Raw genomic sequence first — 22,781 nt, 5'->3', positions numbered from 1 at the left:
GACAGTGTCTGACCCTCTGTACCACCCAGTCCCAGAGTGTGAAAGGACAGTGTCTGACCCACTGAATCACCCAGTCCCAGAGTGTGAAAGGACAGTGTCTGACCCACTGCACCACCGCATCCCAGGTTGTGAAAGGACAGTGTCTGACCGACTGTACCACCCAGTCCCAGAGTGTGAAAGGACAGTGTCTGACCTACTGTACCACCCAGTTGCAGAGTGTGAAAGGAGTGTCTGACCGACTGTACCACCCAGTCCCAGAGTGTGAAAGGACATTGTCTGACCCACTGTACCACCCAGTCCCAGAGTTGGAATGAACAGTGTCTGACGCACTGTACCACCCAGTCCCAGAGTGAGAAAGGACAGTGTCTGATCCACTGTACCACCCAGTCCCAGAATGTGAAAGGACAATGTGCAACCCACCGCACCACCCAGTGCCAGAGTGTGAAAGGATAAAGTCTGACGCACTGTATCACCCAGTCCGAGAGTGTGAATGGACAGTGACTGACCCACTGTACCACCCAGTCGCAGAATCTAAGAGGGGAGAGTCTGACCCACTGTACTACCCGGTCCCTGTGTGTGAAAGGACAATGTCTGCCCCACCGCCCCACAGAGTCCCAGAGTGTGAAAGGACAGTGTCTGGCCCACTGTTGTACCCAGTCCCAGTGTGTGAAAGGACAGTGTCTGATCCACTGTACCACCAAGTCCCAGAATATTGAAGGACAGTGTCTGACCCACTGTGCCACCCAGTCCCAGAGTGTGAAAGGTCAGCGTCTGACCTGTTGTACCTCCCAGTCCCAGAGTATGAAAGGACAGTGTCTGACCCACTGTACCACCCAGTCCCAGAATGTGAAAGGACAGTGTCTGACCCACTGTACCACCGAGTCCCAGGGTGTGAAAGGACAGTGTCTGACCCACTGTACCACCGAGTCCCAGGGTGTGAAAGGACAGTGTCTGACCCACTGTACCACCCAGTCCCAGAGTGAGAAAGGACAGTGTCTAACCCACTGTACTACACAGTCCCAGAGTGTGAAAGGACAGTGTCTGACCCACTGTACCACCCAGTCCCAGAGTGTGAAACGACAGTGTCTGACCCACTGTACCACCCCGTCTCAGAGTGTGAAAGGACAGTGTCTGACCCACTGTGCCACCAAGTCCCAGAGTGTGAAAGGACAGTGTCTGACCGACTGTACCACCCAGTCCCAGAGTGTGAAAGGACAGTGTCTGACCGACTGTACCACCCAGTCCCAGAGTGTGAAAGGACAGTGTCTGACCGACTGTACCACCCAGTCCCAGAGTTTGAAAGGACAGTGTTTGACCCACTGCACCGCCCAGTCCCAGAGTGTGAAAGGACAGTGTCTGACCCACTGCAACAACGAGTCCCAGAGTGTGAAAGGACAGTGTCTGACCCACTGTACCGCCCAGTCCCAGAGTGTGAAAGGACAGTGTCTGACCCACTGCACCACCGCATCCCGGAGTGTGAAAGGACAGTGTCTGACCGACTGTACCACCCAGTCCCAGAGTGTGAAAGGACAGTGTCTGACCCACTGTACCACCCAGTTATAGAGTGTGAAAGGACAGTGTCTGACCGACTGTACCACCCAGTCCCAGAGTGTGAAAGGACAGTGTCTGACCCACTGTACCACCCAGTCCCACAGTGTGAAAGGACAGTATCTCTCCCAATGTTCCACCGAGTACCAGAGTGTGAAAGAACAGTGTTTGACCCACTGTACCGCCCAGACCCAGAGTATGAATGGACAGTGTCTGACCCACTGCAACACCGCATCCCAGAGTGTGAAAGGACAGCGTCTGACCGACTGTAGCACCCAGTCCCAGAGCTGGAAAGAACACTGTCTGACGCACTGTACCACCCAGTCCCAGAGTGTGAAAAGACAGTGTCTGACCCACTGTACCACCGCGTCCAGAGTGTGAAAGGACAGTGTCTGACCCACTGTACCACCCAGTCACAGAGTGTGAAAGGACAGTGTCTGACCCACTGTACCACCCAGTCCCAGAGTGTGAAAGGACAGTGTCTGACCCACTGTGCCACCCATTCCCAGAGTGTGAACGGACAGTGTCTGACCCACCGCACCACCCAGCCCCAGAGTGTGAATGGACAGAGTCTGACCCACTGTACCACCCATTCCCAGAGTGTGAACGGACAGTATCTGACCCACCGCACCACCCAGTCCCAGAGTGTGAAAGGACAGTATCTGACCCACCGCACCACCCAGTCCCAGAGTGTGAAAGGATAGTGTCTGACCCACTGTACCGTCCAGTCCCAGAGTGTGAAAGGACAGTGTCTGACCGACTGTACCACCCAGTCCCAGAGTGTGAAAGGACAGTGTCTGACCCACTGTACCACCCAGTCGCAGAGTGTGAACGGACAGTGTCTGACCCACTGTACCACCCAGTCCCAGAGTGTGAAAGGACAGTGTCTGACCCACTGCACCACCGCATCCCAGAGTGTGAAAGGACAGTGTCTGACCGACTGTACCACCGAGTCCCAGAGTGTGAAAGGACAGTGTCTGACCCACTGTACCTCCCAGTTGCAGAGTGTGAAAGGAGTGTCTGACCGACTGTACCAACCAGTCCCAGAGTGTGAAAGGACAGTGTCTGACCCATTGTACCACCCAGTCCCAGAGTGTGAAAGGACAGTGTCTGACCCATTGTACCACCCAGTCCCAGAGTGTGAAAGGACAGTGTCTCTCCCAATGTTCCACCGAGTACCAGAGTGTGAAAGAACAGTGTCTGACCCACTGTACCACCCAGTCCCAGAGTTGGAAAGAACAGTGTATGACGCACTGTACCACCCAGTCCCAGAGTGTGAAAGGACAGTGTCTGATCCACTGTACCACCCAGTCCCAGAATGTGAAAGGACAGTGTGCGACCCACCGCACCACCCAGTGCCAGAGTGTGAAAGGATAAAGTCTGACGCACTGTATCACCCAGCCCTAGAGTGTGAAAGGACAGTGACTGACCCACTGTACCACCCATTCGCAGAATCTAAGAGGGCAGTGTCTGACCCACTGTAACACACGGTACCTGTGTGTGAAAGGACAATGTCTGCCCCACCGCCCCACCCAGTCCCAGAGTGTGAAAGGACAGTGTCTGACCCACTGTTGTACCCAGTCCCAGCGTGTGAAAGGACAGTGTCTGATCCACTGTACAACCAAGTCCCAGAATATTAAAGGACACTGTCTGACCCACTGTACCACCCAGTCCCAGCGTATGAAAGGACAGTGTCTGACCAACTGTACCACCCAGTCTCATTGTTTGAAAGGACAGTGTCTGACCCACTGTACCACCCAGTCCCAGAGTGTGAAAAGACAGTGGCTGACCCACTGTACCACCCAGTCCCAGAGTGTGAAAGGACAGTGGCTGACCCACTGTACCACCCAGTCCCAGAGTGTGAAAGGACAGTGGCTGACCCACTGTACCAGCCAGTCCCAGAGTGTGAAAGGACAGTGTCTGACCCACTGTGCCACCCATTCCCAGAGTGTGAATGGACAGTGTCTGACCCACTGTACCGCCCAGTCCCAGAGTACGAAAGGACAGTGTCTGACCCACTGCAACACCGCATCCCAGAGTGTGAAAGGACAGTGTCTGACCCACTGTACCACCCAGTCTCAGAGTGTGAATGGACAGTGTCTGACCCACTGTACCACCCAGTGCCAGAGTGTGAAACGACAGTGTGTGACCCACTGTACTACCCAGCCCCAGAGTGTGAAAGGACAGTGTCTGACCCTCTGTACCACCCAGTCCCAGAGTGTGAAAGGACAGTGTCTGACCGACTGTACTACCCAGTCCCAGAGTGTGAAAGGACAGTGTCTGACCCACTGTACCACCCAGTCCCAGAGTGTGAAAGGACAGTGTCTGACCCACTGTACCACCCAGTCGCAGAGTGTCAAAGGACAGTGTCTGACCCTCTGTACCACCCAGTCCCAGAGTGTGAAAGGACAGTGTCTGACCGACTGTACTACCCAGTCCCAGAGTGTGAAAGGACAGTGTCTGACCCACTGTACCACCCAGTCCAAGAGTGTGAAAGGACAGTGTCTCTCCCAATGTTCCACCGAGTACCAGAGTGTGACAGGACAGTGTCTGACCCACTGCACCACCCAGTCACAGAGTTGGAAAGAACAGTGTCTGACGCACTGTACCACCCAGTCCCAGAGTGTGAAAGGACAGTGTCTGATCCACTGTACCACCCAGTCCCAGAATGTGAAAGGACAGTGTGCGACCCACCGCACCACCCAGTGCCAGAGTGTGAAAGGATAAAGTCTGACGCACTGTATCACCCAGTCCTTGACTGTGAATGGACAGTGACTGACCCACTGTACCACCCAGTCGCAGAATCTAAGAGGGGAGAGTCTGACCCACTGTACCACCCGGTCCCTGTGTGTGAAAGGACAATGTCTGCCCCACCGCCCCACACAGTCCCAGAGTGTGAAAGGACAGTGTCTGACCCACTGTTGTACCCAGTCCCAGTGTGTGAAAGGACAGTGTCTGATCCACTGTACCACCAAGTCCCAGAATATTTAAGGACAGTGTCTGAGCCACTTTGCCACCCAGTCCTAGAGTGTGAAAGGACAGCGTCTGACCTCTTGTACCTCTCAGTCCCAGAGTATGAAAGGACAGTGTCTGACCAACTGTACCACCCAGTCTCATTGTTTGAAAGGAGAGTGTCTGACCCACTGTACCACCCAGTCCCAGAGTGTGAAAGGACAGTGGCTGACCCACTGTACCACCCAGTCCCAGAGTGTGAAAGGACAGTGGCTGACCCACTGTACCACCCAGTCCCAGAGTATGAAAGGAGAGTGTCTGACTGACTGTACCACCCAGTCTCATTGTTTGAAAGGACAGTGTCTGACCCACTGTACCACCCAGTCCCAGAGTGTGAAAGGAAAGTTGCTGACCCACTGTACCACCCAGTCCCAGAGTGTGAAAGGACAGTGTCTGACCCATTGTACCACCCAGTCCCAGAGTGTGAAAGGACAGCATCTAACCCACTGTACCACCCAGTCCCAGACTGTGAAAGGACAGCATCTAACCCACTGTACCACACAGTCCCAGATTGTGAAAGGACAGTGTCTGACCAACTGTACCACACAGTCCCAGATTGTGAAAGGACAGTGTCTGACCTACTGTGCCACCCAGTCCCAGAGTGTGATAGGACAGTGCCTGACCCACTGTACCACCCAGTCCCAGAGTGTGAAAGGACAGTGTCTGACCCACTGCAACACCGCATCCCAGAGTGTGAAAGGACAGTGTCTGACCGACTGTACCACCCAGTCACAGGGTGTGAAATGACAGTGTCTGACCCACTGTACCACCCAGTCCCAGAGCGTGAAAGGACAGTGTCTGACCCACTGTACCACCCAGTCCCAGAATGTGAAAGGACAGTGTCTGACCCACTGTACCACCCAGTCCCAGAGTGTGAAAGGACTGAGTCTGACCCACTGTTCCACCGAGTCCCAGAGTGTGAAAGAACAGTGTTTGACCCACTGTACCGCCCAGACCCAGAGTGTGAACGGACAGTTTCTGACCCACTGCAACACCGCATCCCAGAATGTGAAAGGACAGCGTCTGACCGACTGTAGCACCCAGTCCCAGAGCTGGAAAGAACAGTGTCTGACGCACTGTACCACCCAGTCCCAGAGTGTGAAAAGACAGTGTCTGACCCACTGTACCACCGCGTCCAGAGTGTGAAAGGACAATGTCTGACTCACTGTACCACCAAGTCACAGAGTGTGAAAGGACAGTGTCTGACCCACCGCACCACCCAGTCCCAGAGTGTGAAAGGACAGTGTCTGACCCACTGTACCACCCAGTCCCAGAGTGTGAATGGACAGAGTCTGACCCACTGTACCACCCATTCCCAGATGTGAATGGACAGTGTCTGACCCACCGCACCACCCAGTCCCAGAGTGTGAAATGACAGTGTCTGACCCACTGTACCACCCAGTCCCAGAGTGTGAATGGACAGTGCTGACCTATTGTACCACCCAGTTTCAGAGTGTGAAAAGACAGTGTCTGACCCACTGTACCACCGATTCGCGGAGTGTGAAAGGTCAGTGTCTGACCCACTGTACCGTCCAGTCCCAGAGTGTGAAAGGACAGTGTCTGACCCACTGTACTACCCAGCCCCAGAGTGTGAAAGGACAGTGTCTGACCCTCTGTACCACCCAGTCCCAGAGTGTGAAAGGACAGTGTCTGACCGACTGTACCACCCAGTCCCAGAGTGTGAAAGGACAGTGTCTGACCCACTGTACCACCCAGTCGCAGAGTGTGAAAGGACAGTGTCTGACCCACTGTACCACCCAGTCCCAGAGTGTGAAAGGACAGTGTCTGACCGACTGCACCACCGCATCCCAGAGTGTGAAAGGACAGTGTCTGACCGACTGTACCACCGAGTCCCAGAGTGTGAAAGGACAGTGTCTGACCCACTGTACCACCCAGTCCCAGAGTGTGAAAGGACAGTGTCTGACCCACTGAATCACCCAGTCCCAGAGTGTGAAAGGACAGTGTCTGACCCACTGTACCACCCAGTCCCAGAGTGTCAAAGGACAGTGTCTGACCCACTGTACCACCCAGTTGCAGAGTGTGAAAGGAGTGTCTGACCGACTGTACCATCCAGTCCCAGAGTGTGAAAGGACAGTGTCTGATCCACTGTACCACCCAGTCCCAGAATGTGAAAGGACAGTGTGCGACCCACCGCACCACCCAGTGCCAGAGTGTGAAAGGATAAAGTCTGACGCACTGTATCACCCAGTCCTTGACTGTGAATGGACAGTGACTGACCCACTGTACCACCCAGTCGCAGAATCTAAGAGGGGAGAGTCTGACCCACTGTACCACCTGGTCCCTGTGTGTGAAAGGACAATGTCTGCCCCACCGCCCCACACAGTCCCAGAGTGTGAAAGGACAGTGTCTGACCCACTGTTGTACCCAGTCCAAGTGTGTGAAAGGACAGTGTCTGATCCACTGTACCACCAAGTCCCAGAATATTTAAGGACAGTGTCTGAGCCACTTTGCCACCCAGTCCTAGAGTGTGAAAGGACAGCGTCTGACCTGTTGTACCTCTCAGTCCCAGAGTGTGAAAGGACAGTGGCTGACCCACTGTACCACCCAGTCCCAGAGTGTGAAAGGACAGTGGCTGACCCACTGTACCACCCAGTCCCAGAGTATGAAAGGAGAGTGTCTGACTGACTGTACCACCCAGTCTCATTGTTTGAAAGGACAGTGTCTGACCCACTGTACCACCCAGTCCCAGAGTGTGAAAGGACAGTAGCTGACCCACTGTACCACCCAGTCCCAGAGTGTGAAAGGACAGTGTCTGACCCATTGTACCACCCAGTCCCAGAGTGTGAAAGGACAGCATCTAACCCACTGTACCACCCAGTCCCAGACTGTGAAAGGACAGCATCTAACCCATTGTACCACACAGTCCCAGATTGTGAAAGGACAGTGTCTGACCAACTGTACCACACAGTCCCAGATTGTGAAAGGACAGTGTCTGACCTACTGTGCCACCCAGTCCCAGAGTGTGATAGGACAGTGTCTGACCCACTGTACCACCCAGTCCCAGAGTGTGAAAGGACAGTGTCTGACCCACTGCAACACCGCATCCCAGAGTGTGAAAGGACAGCGTCTGACCGACTGTACCACCCAGTCGCAGGGTGTGAAATGACAGTGTCTGACCCACTGTACCACCCAGTCCCAGAGCGTGAAAGGACAGTGTCTGACCCACTGTACCACCCAGTCCCAGAGTGTGAAAGGACAGTGTCTGACCCACTGTACCACCCAGTCCCAGAATGTGAAAGGACAGTGTCTGACCCACTGTACCAACCAGTCCCAGGGTGAGAAAGGACAGTGTCTGACCCACTGCACCACCCAGTCCCAGAATGTGAAAGGACAGTGTCTGACCCACTGTACCACCCAGTCCCAGAGCGTGAAAGGACAGTGTCTAACCCACTGTACCACCCAGTCCCAGAGTGTGAAAGGACAGTGTCTGACCCACTGTACCACCCAGTCCCAGAATGTGAAAGGACAGTGTCTGACCCACTGTACCACCCAGTCCCAGGGTGAGAAAGGACAGTGTCTGACCCACTGTACCGCCCAGTCCCAGAGTGAGAAAGGGCAGTGTGTGACCCACTGTACTACACAGTCCCAGAGTGAGAAAGGACAGTGTCTGACCCACCGCACCACCCAGTCCCAGAGTGTGAAAGGACAGTGTCTGACCCACTGTACCACCCAGTCCCAGAGTGTGAATGGACAGAGTCTGACCCACTGTACCACCCATTCCCAGAGTGTGAACGGACAGTGTCTGACCCACCGCACCACCCAGTCCCAGAGTGTGAAATGACAGTGTCTGACCCACTGTACCACCCAGTCCCAGAGTGTGAATGGAGAGTGTCTGACCTATTGTACCACCCAGTTTCAGAGTGTGAAAAGACAGTGTCTGACCCACTGTACCACCGAGTCGCGGAGTGTGAAAGGTCAGTGTCTGACCCACTGTACCGTCCAGTCCCAGAGTGTGAAAGGACAGTGTCTGACCCACTGTACTACCCAGCCCCAGAGTGTGAAAGGACAGTGTCTGACCCTCTGTACCACCCAGTCCCAGAGTGTGAAAGGACAGTGTCTGACCGACTGTACCACCCAGTCCCAGAGTGTGAAAGGACAGTGTCTGACCCACTGTACCACCCAGTCGCAGAGTGTGAAAGGACAGTGTCTGACCCACTGTACCACCCACTCCCAGAGTGTGAAAGGGCAGTGTCTGACCCACTGCACCACCGCATCCCAGAGTGTGAAAGGACAGTGTCTGACCGACTGTACCACCGAGTCCCAGAGTGTGAAAGGACAGTGTCTGACCCACTGTACCTCCCAGTTGCAGAGTGTGAAAGGAGTGTCTGACCGACTGTACCACCCAGTCCCAGAGTGTGAAAGGACAGTGTCTGACCCATTGTACCACCCAGTCCCAGAGTGTGAAAGGACAGTGTCTCTCCCAATGTTCCACCGAGTACCAGAGTGTGAAAAGACAGTGTCTGACCCACTGTACCACCCAGTCCCAGAGTTGGAAAGAACAGTGTATGACGCACTGTACCACCCAGTCCCAGAGTGTGAAAGGACAGTGTCTGACCCACTGAATCACCCAGTCCCAGAGTGTGAAAGGACAGTGTCTGACCCACTGTACCACCCAGTCCCAGAGTGTGAAAGGATAAAGTCTGACGCACTGTATCACCCAGTCCTAGAGTGTGAAAGGACAGTGTCTGACCCACTGAATCACCCAGTCCCAGAGTGTGAAAGGACAGTGTCTGACCCACTGAATCACCCAGTCCCAGAGTGTGTACGGACAGTGTCTGATCCACTGCACCACCGCATCCCAGATTGTGAAAGGACAGTGTCTGACCGACTGTACCACCCAGTTGCAGAGTGTGAAAGGAGTGTCTGACCGACTGTACCATCCAGTCCCAGAGTGTGAAAGGACATTGTCTGACCCACTGTACCACCCAGTCCCAGAGTGTGAAAGGACAGTGTCTCTCCCAATGTTCCACCGAGTCCCAGAATGTGAAAGGACAGTGTGCGACCCACCGCACCACCCAGTGCCAGAGTGTGAAAGGATAAAGTCTGACGCACTGTATCACCCAGTCCTTGACTGTGAATGGACAGTGACTGACCCACTGTACCACCCAGTCGCAGAATCTAAGAGGGGAGAGTCTGACCCACTGTACCACCCGGTCCCTGTGTGTGAAAGGACAATGTCTGCCCCACCGCCCCACACAGTCCCAGAGTGTGAAAGGACAGTGTCTGACCCACTGTTGTACCCAGTCCCAGTGTGTGAAAGGACAGTGTCTGATCCACTGTACCACCAAGTCCCAGAATATTTAAGGACAGTGTCTGAGCCACTGTGCCACCCAGTCCCAGAGTATGAAAGGAGAGTGTCTGACTGACTGTACCACATAGTCTCATTGTTTGAAAGGACAGTGTCTGACCCACTGTACCACCCAGTCCCAGAGTGTGAAAGGACAGTAGCTGACCCACTGTACCACCCAGTCCCAGAGTGTGAAAGGACAGTGTCTGACCCATTGTACCACCCAGTCCCAGACTGTGAAAGGACAGCATCTAACCCACTGTACCACACAGTCCCAGATTGTGAAAGGACAGTGTCTGACCTACTGTGCCACCCAGTCCCAGAGTGTGATAGGACAGTGTCTGACCCACTGTGCCACCCAGTCCCAGAGTGTGAAAGGACAGTGTTTGACCCACTGTACCACCCAGTCCCAGAGTGTGAAAGGACAGTGTCTGACCCACTGCAACACCGCATCCCAGAGTGTGAAAGGACAGTGTCTGACCGACTGTACCACCCAGTCGCAGGGTGTGAAATGACAGTGCCTGACCCACTGTACCACCCAGTCCCAGAGCGTGAAAGGACAGTGTCTGACCCACTGTACCACCCAGTCCCAGAATGTGAAAGGACAGTGTCTGACCCACTGTACCACCCAGTCCCAGGGTGTGAAACGACAGTGTCTGACCCACCGCACCACCCAGTCCCTGAGTGTGAACGGACAGTGTCTGACCCACTGTACCGCCCAATCCCAGATTGAGAAAGGACAGTATGTGACCCACTGTACTACACAGTCCTAGAGTGAGAAAGGACAGTGTCGGACCCACTGTACCACCCAGTCCCAGAGTGTGAAACGACAGTGTCTGACCCACTGTACCACCCAGTCCTAGAGTTTGAAAGGACAGTGTCTGACCCTCTGTACCACCCAGTCCCATAGTGTGAAAGGACAGTGTCTGACCCACTGTACCACCGAGTCCCAGAGTGTGAAAGGACAGTGTCTGACCCACTGTACCGCCCAGTCCCAGAGTGTGAAAGGACAGTGTCTGATCCACTGCACCACCGCATCCCAGATTGTGAAAGGACAGTGTCTGACCGACTGTACCACCCAGTCCCAGAGTGTCAAAGGACAGTGTCTGACCCACTGTACCACCCAGTTGCAGAGTGTGAAAGGAGTGTCTGACCGACTGTACCATCCAGTCCCAGAGTGTGAAAGGACAGTGTCTGATCCACTGTACCACCCAGTCCCAGAATGTGAAAGGACAGTGTGCGACCCACCGCACCACCCAGTGCCAGAGTGTGAAAGGATAAAGTCTGACGCACTGTATCACCCAGTCCTTGACTGTGAATGGACAGTGACTGACCCACTGTACCACCCAGTCGCAGAATCTAAGAGGGGAGAGTCTGCCCCACCGCCCCACACAGTCCCAGAGTGTGAAAGGACAGTGTCTGACCCACTGTTGTACCCAGTCCCAGTGTGTGAAAGGACAGTGTCTGATCCACTGTACCACCAAGTCCCAGAATATTTAAGGACAGTGTCTGAGCCACTTTGCCACCCAGTCCTAGAGTGTGAAAGGACAGCGTCTGACCTGTTGTACCTCTCAGTCCCAGAGTGTGAAAGGACAGTGGCTGACCCACTGTACCACCCAGTCCCAGAGTGTGAAAGGACAGTGGCTGACCCACTGTACCACCCAGTCCCAGAGTATGAAAGGAGAGTGTCTGACTGACTGTACCACCCAGTCTCATTGTTTGAAAGGACAGTGTCTGACCCACTGTACCACCCAGTCCCAGAGTGTGAAAGGACAGTAGCTGACCCACTGTACCACCCAGTCCCAGAGTGTGAAAGGACAGTGTCTGACCCATTGTACCACCCAGTCCCAGAGTGTGAAAGGACAGCATCTAACCCACTGTACCACCCAGTCCCAGACTGTGAAAGGACAGCATCTAACCCATTGTACCACACAGTCCCAGATTGTGAAAGGACAGTGTCTGACCAACTGTACCACACAGTCCCAGATTGTGAAAGGACAGTGTCTGACCTACTGTGCCACCCAGTCCCAGAGTGTGATAGGACAGTGTCTGACCCACTGTACCACCCAGTCCCAGAGTGTGAAAGGACAGTGTCTGACCCACTGCAACACCGCATCCCAGAGTGTGAAAGGACAGCGTCTGACCGACTGTACCACCCAGTCGCAGGGTGTGAAATGACAGTGTCTGACCCACTGTACCACCCAGTCCCAGAGCGTGAAAGGACAGTGTCTGACCCACTGTACCACCCAGTCCCAGAGTGTGAAAGGACAGTGTCTGACCCACTGTACCACCCAGTCCCAGAATGTGAAAGGACAGTGTCTGACCCACTGTACCAACCAGTCCCAGGGTGAGAAAGGACAGTGTCTGACCCACTGCACCACCCAGTCCCAGAATGTGAAAGGACAGTGTCTGACCCACTGTACCACCCAGTCCCAGAGCGTGAAAGGACAGTGTCTAACCCACTGTACCACCCAGTCCCAGAGTGTGAAAGGACAGTGTCTGACCCACTGTACCACCCAGTCCCAGAATGTGAAAGGACAGTGTCTGACCCACTGTACCACCCAGTCCCAGGGTGAGAAAGGACAGTGTCTGACCCACTGTACCGCCCAGTCCCAGAGTGAGAAAGGACAGTGTGTGACCCACTGTACTACACAGTCCCAGAGTGAGAAAGGACAGTGTCTGACCCACCGCACCACCCAGTCCCAGAGTGTGAAAGGACAGTGTCTGACCCACTGTACCACCCAGTCCCAGAGTGTGAATGGACAGAGTCTGACCCACTGTACCACCCATTCCCAGAGTGTGAACGGACAGTGTCTGACCCACCGCACCACCCAGTCCCAGAGTGTGAAATGACAGTGTCTGACCCACTGTACCACCCAGTCCCAGAGTGTGAATGGAGAGTGTCTGACCTATTGTACCACCCAGTTTCAGAGTGTGAAAAGACAGTGTCTGACCCACTGTACCACCGAGTCGCGGAGTGTGAAAGGTCAGTGTCTGACCCACTGTACCGTCCAGTCCCAGAGTGTGAAAGGACAGTGTCTGACCCACTGTACTACCCAGCCCCAGAGTGTGAAAGGACAGTGTCTGACCCTCTGTACCACCCAGTCCCAGAGTGTGAAAGGACAGTGTCTGACCCACTGAATCACCCAGTCCCAGAGTGTGAAAGGACAGTGTCTGACCCACTGAATCACCCAGTCCCAGAGTGTGTACGGACAGTGTCTGATCCACTGCACCACCGCATCCCAGATTGTGAAAGGACAGTGTCTGACCGACTGTACCACCCAGTTGCAGAGTGTGAAAGGAGTGTCTGACCGACTGTACCATCCAGTCCCAGAGTGTGAAAGGACATTGTCTGACCCACTGTACCACCCAGTCCCAGAGTGTGAAAGGACAGTGTCTCTCCCAATGTTCCACCGAGTCCCAGAATGTGAAAGGACAGTGTGCGACCCACCGCACCACCCAGTGCCAGAGTGTGAAAGGATAAAGTCTGACGCACTGTATCACCCAGTCCTTGACTGTGAATGGACAGTGACTGACCCACTGTACCACCCAGTCGCAGAATCTAAGAGGGGAGAGTCTGACCCACTGTACCACCCGGTCCCTGTGTGTGAAAGGACAATGTCTGCCCCACCGCCCCACACAGTCCCAGAGTGTGAAAGGACAGTGTCTGACCCACTGTTGTACCCAGTCCCAGTGTGTGAAAGGACAGTGTCTGATCCACTGTACCACCAAGTCCCAGAATATTTAAGGACAGTGTCTGAGCCACTGTGCCACCCAGTCCCAGAGTATGAAAGGAGAGTGTCTGACTGACTGTACCACATAGTCTCATTGTTTGAAAGGACAGTGTCTGACCCACTGTACCACCCAGTCCCAGAGTGTGAAAGGACAGTAGCTGACCCACTGTACCACCCAGTCCCAGAGTGTGAAAGGACAGTGTCTGACCCATTGTACCACCCAGTCCCAGACTGTGAAAGGACAGCATCTAACCCACTGTACCACACAGTCCCAGATTGTGAAAGGACAGTGTCTGACCTACTGTGCCACCCAGTCCCAGAGTGTGATAGGACAGTGTCTGACCCACTGTGCCACCCAGTCCCAGAGTGTGAAAGGACAGTGTTTGACCCACTGTACCACCCAGTCCCAGAGTGTGAAAGGACAGTGTCTGACCCACTGCAACACCGCATCCCAGAGTGTGAAAGGACAGTGTCTGACCGACTGTACCACCCAGTCGCAGGGTGTGAAATGACAGTGCCTGACCCACTGTACCACCCAGTCCCAGAGCGTGAAAGGACAGTGTCTGACCCACTGTACCACCCAGTCCCAGAATGTGAAAGGACAGTGTCTGACCCACTGTACCACCCAGTCCCAGGGTGTGAAACGACAGTGTCTGACCCACCGCACCACCCAGTCCCTGAGTGTGAACGGACAGTGTCTGACCCACTGTACCGCCCAGTCCCAGATTGAGAAAGGACAGTATGTGACCCACTGTACTACACAGTCCTAGAGTGAGAAAGGACAGTGTCGGACCCACTGTACCACCCAGTCCCAGAGTGTGAAACGACAGTGTCTGACCCACTGTACCACCCAGTCCTAGAGTTTGAAAGGACAGTGTCTGACCCTCTGTACCACCCAGTCCCATAGTGTGAAAGGACAGTGTCTGACCCACTGTACCACCGAGTCCCAGAGTGTGAAAGGACAGTGTCTGACCCACTGTACCGCCCAGTCCCAGAGTGTGAAAGGACAGTGTCTGACCCATTGTACCACCCAGTCCCAGAGTGTGAAAGGACAGTGTCTGATCCACTGTACCACCCAGTCCAAGAGTGTGAAAGGACAGTGTCTCTCCCAATGTTCCACCGAGTACCAGAGTGTGAAAGGACAGAGTCTGACCTACTGTACAACCCAGTCCCAGAGTGCGAAAGGACTGAGTCTGACCCACTGTTCCACCGAGTCCCAGAGTGTGAAAGAACAGTGTTTGACCCACTGTACCGCCCAGACCCAGAGTGTGAATGGACAGTGTCTGACCCACTGCAACACCGCATCCCAGAATGTGAAAGGACAGCGTCTGACCGACTGTAGCACCCAGTCCCAGAGCTGGAAAGAACAGTGTCTGACGCACTGTACCACCCAGTCCCAGAGTGTGAAAAGACAGTGTCTGACCGACTGTACGACCGCGTCCAGAGTGTGAAAGGACAATGTCTGACCCACTGTACCACCCAGTCACAGAGTGTGAAAGGACAGTGTCTGACCCACTGTACCACCCAGTCCCAGAGTGTGAAAGGACAGTGTCTGACCCACTGTGCCACCCATTCCCAGAGTGTGAATGGACAGTGTCTGACGCACCGCACCACCCAGTCCCAGAGTGTGAAAGGACAGTGTCTGACCCACTGTACCACCCAGTCCCAGAGTGTGAATGGACAGAGTCTGACCCACTGTACCACCCATTCCCAGAGTGTGAACGGACAGTGTCTGACCCACCGCACCACCCAGTCCCAGAGTGTGAAATGACAGTGTCTGACCCACTGTACCACCCAGTCCCAGAGTGTGAATGGAGAGTGTCTGACCTATTGTACCACCCAGTTTCAGAGTGTGAAAAGACAGTGTCTGACCCACTGTACCACCGAGTCGCGGAGTGTGAAAGGTCAGTGTCTGACCCACTGTACCGTCCAGTCCCAGAGTGTGAAAGGACAGTGTCTGACCCACTGTACTACCCAGCCCCAGAGTGTGAAAGGACAGTGTCCGACCCTCTGTACCACCCAGTCCCAGAGTGTGAAAGGACAGTGTCTGACCGACTGTACCACCCAGTCCCAGAGTGTGAAAGGACAGTGTCTGACCCACTGTACCACCCAGTCGCAGAGTGTGAAAGGACAGTGTCTGACCCACTGTACCACCCAGTCCCAGAGTGTGAAAGGACAGTGTCTGACCGACTGTACCACCGAGTCCCAGAGTGTGAAAGGACAGTGTCTGACCCACTGTACCTCCCAGTTGCAGAGTGTGAAAGGAGTGTCTGACCGACTGTACCACCCAGTCCCAGAGTGTGAAAGGACAGTGTCTGACCCATTGTACCACCCAGTCCCAGAGTGTGAAAGGACAGTGTCTCTCCCAATGTTCCACCGAGTACCAGAGTGTGAAAGAACAGTGTCTGTCCCACTGTACCACCCAGTCCCAGAGTTGGAAAGAACAGTGTATGACGCACTGTACCACCCAGTCCCAGAGTGTGAAAGGACAGTGTCTGATCCACTGTACCACCCAGTCCCAGAATGTGAAAGGACAGTGTGCGACCCACCGCACCACCCAGTGCCAGAGTGTGAAAGGATAAAGTCTGACGCACTGCATCACCCAGTCCTAGAGTGTGAAAGGACAGTGACTGACCCACTGTACCACCCATTCGCAGAATCTAAGAGGGCAGTGTCTGACCCACAGTACCACCCGGTCCCTGTGTGTGAAAGGACAATGTCTGCCCCACCGCCCCACCCTGTCCCAGAGTGTGAAAGGACAGTGTCTGACCCACTGTATCACCCAGTCCCAGCGTATGAAAGGACAGTGTCTGACCAACTGTACCACCCAGTCTCATTGTTTGAAAGGACAGTGTCTGACCCACTGTACCACCCAGTCCCAGAGTGTGAAAGGACAGTGGCTGACCCACTGTACCACCCAGTCCCAGAGTGTGAAAGGACAGTGGCTGACCCACTGTACCAGCCAGTCCCAGAATATGAAAGGAGAGTGTCTGACTGACTGTACCACCCAGTCTCATTGTTTGAAAGGACAGTGTCTGACCCACTGTACCACCCAGTCCCAGAGTGTGAAAGGACAGTGTCTGACCCACTGTACCACCCAGTCCCGGAGTGTGAAAGGACAGTGTCTGACCCTCTGTACCGCCCAGTCCCAGAGTGGGAAAGGACAGTGTGTGACCCACTGTACTACACAGTCCCAGAGTGTGAAAGGACAGTGTCTGACCCACTGTACCACCCAGTCCCAGAGTGTGAAAGGACAGTGTGTGACCCACTGTGTCACAAAGTCCCATATTGTGAATGGACAGAGTCTGACCCACTGCACCACCGCATCCCAGAGTGTGAAAGGACAGTGTCTGACCGACTGTACCACCCAGTCCCAGAGTGTGAAAGGACTGCGTCTGACCCACTGTTCCACCGAGTCCCAGAGTGTGAAAGGACAGTGTTTGACCCACTGTACCGCCCAGTCCCAGAGTGTGAAAGGACAGTGTCTGACCCACTGCAACACCGCATCCCAGAGGGTGAAAGGACAGTGTTTGACCCACTGTACCGCCCAGTCCCAGAGTGTGAAAGGACAGTGTCTGACCCACTGCAACACCGCATCCCAGAGTGTGAAAGGACAGTGTTTGACCCACTGTACCGCCCAGTCCCAGAGTGTGAAAGGACAGTGTCTGACACACTGTACCACCCAGTCCCAGAGTGTGAAAGGCCAGTGTTTGACCCACTGTACCGCCCAGTCCCAGAGTGTGAAAGGACTGCGTCTGACCCACTGTACCACCGAGTCCCAGAGTGTGAAAGGACAGTGTTTGACCCACTGTACCGCCCAGTCCCAGAGTGTGAAAGGACAGTGTCTGACCCACTGCAACACCGCATCCCAGAGGGTGAAAGGACAGTGTCTGACCCACTGTACCACCGAGTCCCAGAGTGTGAAAGGACAGTGTCTGACCGACTGTACCACCCAGTGCCAGAGTGTGAAAGGACAGAGTCTGACCTACTGTACCACCGAGTCCCAGAGTGTGAAAGAACAGTGTTTGACCCACTGTACCGCCCAGACCCAGAGTGTCAATGGACAGTGTCTGACCCACTGCAACACCGCATCCCAGAGTGTGAAAGGACAGTGTCTGACCGACTGTAGCACCCAGCCCCAGAGATGGAAAGAACAGTGTATGACGCACTGTACCACCCAGTCCCAGAGTGTTAAAAGACAGTGTCTGACCCACTGACCACCGCGTCCAGAGTGTGAAAGGACAATGTCTGACCCACTGTACCACCCAGTCACAGAGTGTGAAAGGACAGTGTCTGACCCACTGTACCACTCAGTCCCAGAGTGTGAAAGGACAGTGTCTGACCCACTGTGCCACCCATTCCCAGAGTGTGAACGGACAGTGTCTGACCCACCGCACCACCCAGTCCCAGAGTGTGAAAGGACAGTGTCTGACCCACTGTACCACCCAGTCCCAGAGTGTGAATGGACAGAGTCTGACCCACTGTACCACCCATTCCCAGAGTGTGAACGGACAGTGTCTGACCCACCGCACCACCCAGTCCCAGAGTGTGAAATGACAGTGTCTGACCCACTGTACCACCCAGTCCCAGAGTGTGAATGGACAGTGTCTGACCTATTGTACCACCCAGTTTCAGAGTGTGAAAGGACAGTGTCTGACCCACTGTACCGCCCAGTCCCAGAGTGGGAAAGGACAGTGTGTGACCCACTGTACTACACAGTCCCAGAGTGTGAAAGGACAGTGTCTGACCCACTGTACCACCCAGTCCCAGAGTGTGAAAGGACAGTGTGTGACCCACTGTGTCACAAAGTCCCATATTGTGAATGGACAGAGTCTGACCCACTGCACCACCGCATCCCAGAGTGTGAAAGGACAGTGTCTGACCGACTGTACCACCCAGTCCCAGAGTGTGAAAGGACTGCGTCTGACCCACTGTTCCACCGAGTCCCAGAGTGTGAAAGGACAGTGTTTGACCCACTGTACCGCCCAGTCCCAGAGTGTGAAAGGACAGTGTCTGACCCACTGCAACACCGCATCCCAGAGGGTGAAAGGACAGTGTTTGACCCACTGTACCGCCCAGTCCCAGAGTGTGAAAGGACAGTGTCTGACCCACTGCAACACCGCATCCCAGAGTGTGAAAGGACAGTGTTTGACCCACTGTACCGCCCAGTCCCAGAGTGTGAAAGGACAGTGTCTGACACACTGTACCACCCAGTCCCAGAGTGTGAAAGGCCAGTGTTTGACCCACTGTACCGCCCAGTCCCAGAGTGTGAAAGGACTGCGTCTGACCCACTGTACCACCGAGTCCCAGAGTGTGAAAGGACAGTGTTTGACCCACTGTACCGCCCAGTCCCAGAGTGTGAAAGGACAGTGTCTGACCCACTGCAACACCGCATCCCAGAGGGTGAAAGGACAGTGTCTGACCCACTGTACCACCGAGTCCCAGAGTGTGAAAGGACAGTGTCTGACCCACTGTACCGCCCAGTCCCAGAGTGTGAAAGGACTGAGTCTGACCCACTGCACCACCGAATCCCAGAGTGTGAAAGGACAGTGTCTGACCGACTGTACCACCCAGTGCCAGAGTGTGAAAGGACAGAGTCTGACCTACTGTACCACCGAGTCCCAGAGTGTGAAAGAACAGTGTTTGACCCACTGTACCGCCCAGACCCAGAGTGTCAATGGACAGTGTCTGACCCACTGCAACACCGCATCCCAGAGTGTGAAAGGACAGTGTCTGACCGACTGTAGCACCCAGCCCCAGAGGGTGAAAGGACAGTGTCTGACCCACTGCAACACCGCATCCCAGAGGGTGAAAGGACAGTGTCTGACCCACTGTACCACCGAGTCCCAGAGTGTGAAAGGACAGTGTCTCACCCACTGTACCGCCCAGTCCCAGAGTGTGAAAGGACTGAGTCTGACCCACTGCACCACCGAATCCCAGAGTGTGAAAGGACAGTGTCTGACCGACTGTACCACCCAGTGCCAGAGTGTGAAAGGACAGAGTCTGACCTACTGTACCACCGAGTCCCAGAGTGTGAAAGAACAGTGTTTGACCCACTGTACCGCCCAGACCCAGAGTGTCAATGGACAGTGTCTGACCCACTGCAACACCGCATCCCAGAGTGTGAAAGGACAGTGTCTGACCGACTGTAGCACCCAGCCCCAGAGCTGGAAAGAACAGTGTATGACGCACTGTACCACCCAGTCCCAGAGTGTTAAAAGACAGTGTCTGACCCACTGACCACCGCGTCCAGAGTGTGAAAGGACAATGTCTGACCCACTGTACCACCCAGTCACAGAGTGTGAAAGGACAGTGTCTGACCCACTGTACCACTCAGTCCCAGAGTGTGAAAGGACAGTGTCTGACCCACTGTGCCACCCATTCCCAGAGTGTGAACGGACAGTGTCTGACCCACCGCACCACCCAGTCCCAGAGTGTGAAAGGACAGTGTCTGACCCACTGTACCACCCAGTCCCAGAGTGTGAATGGACAGAGTCTGACCCACTGTACCACCCATTCCCAGAGTGTGAACGGACAGTGTCTGACCCACCGCACCACCCAGTCCCAGAGTGTGAAATGACAGTGTCTGACCCACTGTACCACCCAGTCCCAGAGTGTGAATGGACAGTGTCTGACCTATTGTACCACCCAGTTTCAGAGTGTGAAAGGACAGTGTCTGACCCACTGTACCGTCCAGTCCCAGAGTGTGAAAGGACAGTGTCTGACCGACTGTACCACCCAGTCCCAGAGTGTGAAAGGACAGTGTCTGACCCACTGTACCACCCAGTTGCAGAGTGTGAAAGGAGTGTCTGACCGACTGTACCACCCAGTCCCAGAGTGTGAAAGGACAGTGTCTGACCCATTGTACCACCCAGTCCCAGAGTGTGAAAGGACAGTGTCTGACCCATTGTACCACCCAGTCCCAGAGTGTGAAAGGACAGTGTCTGACCCACTGTACTGCCCAGTCCCAGAGTGTGAAAGGACAGTGTGCGACCCTCCGCACCACCCAGTGCCAGAGTGTGAAAGGATAAAGCCTGACGCACTGTATCACCCAGTCCTAGAGTGTGAAAGGACAATGTCTGCCCCCCCGCCCCACCCAGTCCCAGAGTGTGAAAGGACTGTGTCTGACCCACTGTTGTACCCAGTCCCAGCGTGTGAAAGGACAGTGTCTGATCCACTGTACCACCAAGTCCCAGAATATTAAACGACAGTGTCTGACCCACTGTACCACCCAGTCCCAGCGTATGAAAGGACAGTGTCTGACCAACTGTACCACCCAGTCTCATTGTTTGAAAGGACAGTGTCTGACCCAGTGTACCACCCAGTCCCAGAGTGTGAAAAGACAGTGGCTGACCCACTGTACCACCCAGTCCCAGAGTGTGAAAGGACAGTGGTTGACCCACTGTACCAGCCAGTCCCAGAGTATGAAAGGAGAGTGTCTGACTGACTGTACCACCCAGTCTCATTGTTTGAAAGGACATTGTCTGACCCACTGTACCACCCAGTCCCAGAGTGTGAAAGGACAGTAGCTGACCCACTGTACCACCCAGTCCCAGAGTGTGAAAGGACAGTGTCTGACCCATTGTACCACCCAGTCCCAGAGTGTGAAAGGACAGCATCTAACCCACTGTACCACCCAGTCCCAGAGTGTGAAAGGACAGCATCTAACCCACTGTACCACACAGTCCCAGATTGTGAAAGGACAGTGTCTGACCAACTGTACCACACATTCCCAGATTGTGAAAGGACACTGTCTGACCCACTGTGCCACCCAGTCCCAGAGTGTGAAAGGACAGTGTCTGACCCACTGTACCACCCAGTCCCAGAGTGTGAAAGGACAGTGTCTGACCCACTGTACCACCCAGTCCCAGATTGTGAAAGGACAGTGTCTGACCCACTGTACCACCCAGTCCCAGATTGTGAAAGGACAGTGTCTGACCCACTGTACCACCCAGTCCCAGAGTGTGAAAGGACAATGTCTGACCCACTGTACCACCCAGGCCCAGAGTGTCAAAGGACAGTGTCTGACCTGCTGTACCACCCAGTCCCAGAATGTGAAAGGACAGTGCCTGACCCACTGTACCACCCAGCCCCAGAGTGTGAAAGGACCATGTCTGACCCACTGTACCACACAGTCCCAGAGTGTGACAGGACAGTGTCTGACCTGCTGTACCACCCAGTCCCAGATTGTGAAAGGACAGTGGCCGACCCACTGTACCACGTAGTCCTAGAGTGTGAAAGGATAATGTCTGACCCACTGTACCACCGAGTCCCAGAGTGTGAAAGGACAGTGTCTGACCCACTGCACCACCCAGTCCCAGAGTGTGAAAGGACAGTGCCTGACCCACTGCACCACCCAGTCCCAGAGTGTGAAAGTCCAGTGTCTGACCCATTGTTCCACTGAGTCCCAGAGTGTAAAATGACAGTGTCTGACCCACTGTACCAGCCAGTCCCAGAGTGTGAAAGGACAGTGTCTGACCCACTGTACCACCCAGTCCCAGTGTGTAAAATGACAGTGTCTGACCCACTGTACCAGCCAGTCCCAGAGTGTGAAAGGACAGTGTCTGACCCACTGTACCAGCCAGTCCCAGAGTGTGAAAGGACAGTGTCTGACCCACTGCGCCACCCATTCCCAGTGTGTGAAAGGAGTGTCAGTTCCTTTTTATGTCCTTCTCTTGTGTTGCAGTGTAATACACTTACCTGTTGCCATGCTGAGAGGCTTTGCTCTTTCGGGCAATATCTTCAGTCACCTGTTTGAGAGTTATGATGAGCTGAGACTGTTGATCTCTGGAAGACAGCTATGGATATATGTGAGTAAGCTTTCCTGTGAAGATTTAACTTGAGCATTAGTTTGAAACTTGGTCAAGAAAATCATTGAGTGATAGATATGTGGTTAATAGGGAAAAATCTAAAGAAATGACTTGCAAAGAAAAGGGGTTGAGGTAGTGGACTCAAACATGCCAGTTACCTCAACGCCAACAGGCTACACATCTGCCATCTGCACTATAAATCACCACTATGCCTTCATCTACCTTCAGCTCTTCATCATAAAACTGTATCAGGGTTTTCATGTCTGCAGTCTGTTGCCACACTGGGCTGAGTGTTTTGTGTTTTATACAATCACGGTTAGAGAAAACAAGCATCACATGTACAAGAATTTATACTCGGCTTGGGAAACC

General features: G+C 54.2%; 1 pseudogene across 1 annotated transcript in view; it reads right to left on the bottom strand.

Annotated features, from left to right (window-relative positions):
* The window catches only part of LOC147116004 (NACHT, LRR and PYD domains-containing protein 3-like), a 110,757-nt pseudogene extending 88,445 nt beyond the window's left edge, over positions 1-22,312 (bottom strand). Inside the window, exon 1 of the transcript XR_015078877.1 lies at positions 22,303-22,312. The product of XR_015078877.1 is annotated as an NACHT, LRR and PYD domains-containing protein 3-like (transcript). The remainder of the gene's footprint in view (positions 1-22,302) is intronic.
* Positions 22,313-22,781: the final 469 nt, after the last annotated feature.

This window comes from Somniosus microcephalus, chromosome 6 (genome assembly GCF_052327205.1).
Source record: "Somniosus microcephalus isolate GS21.2 chromosome 6, FLI_Smic_1.0, whole genome shotgun sequence".
Lineage (NCBI taxonomy): Eukaryota > Metazoa > Chordata > Chondrichthyes > Squaliformes > Somniosidae > Somniosus > Somniosus microcephalus.
This window is presented reverse-complemented; position numbering and strand designations above follow the sequence as displayed.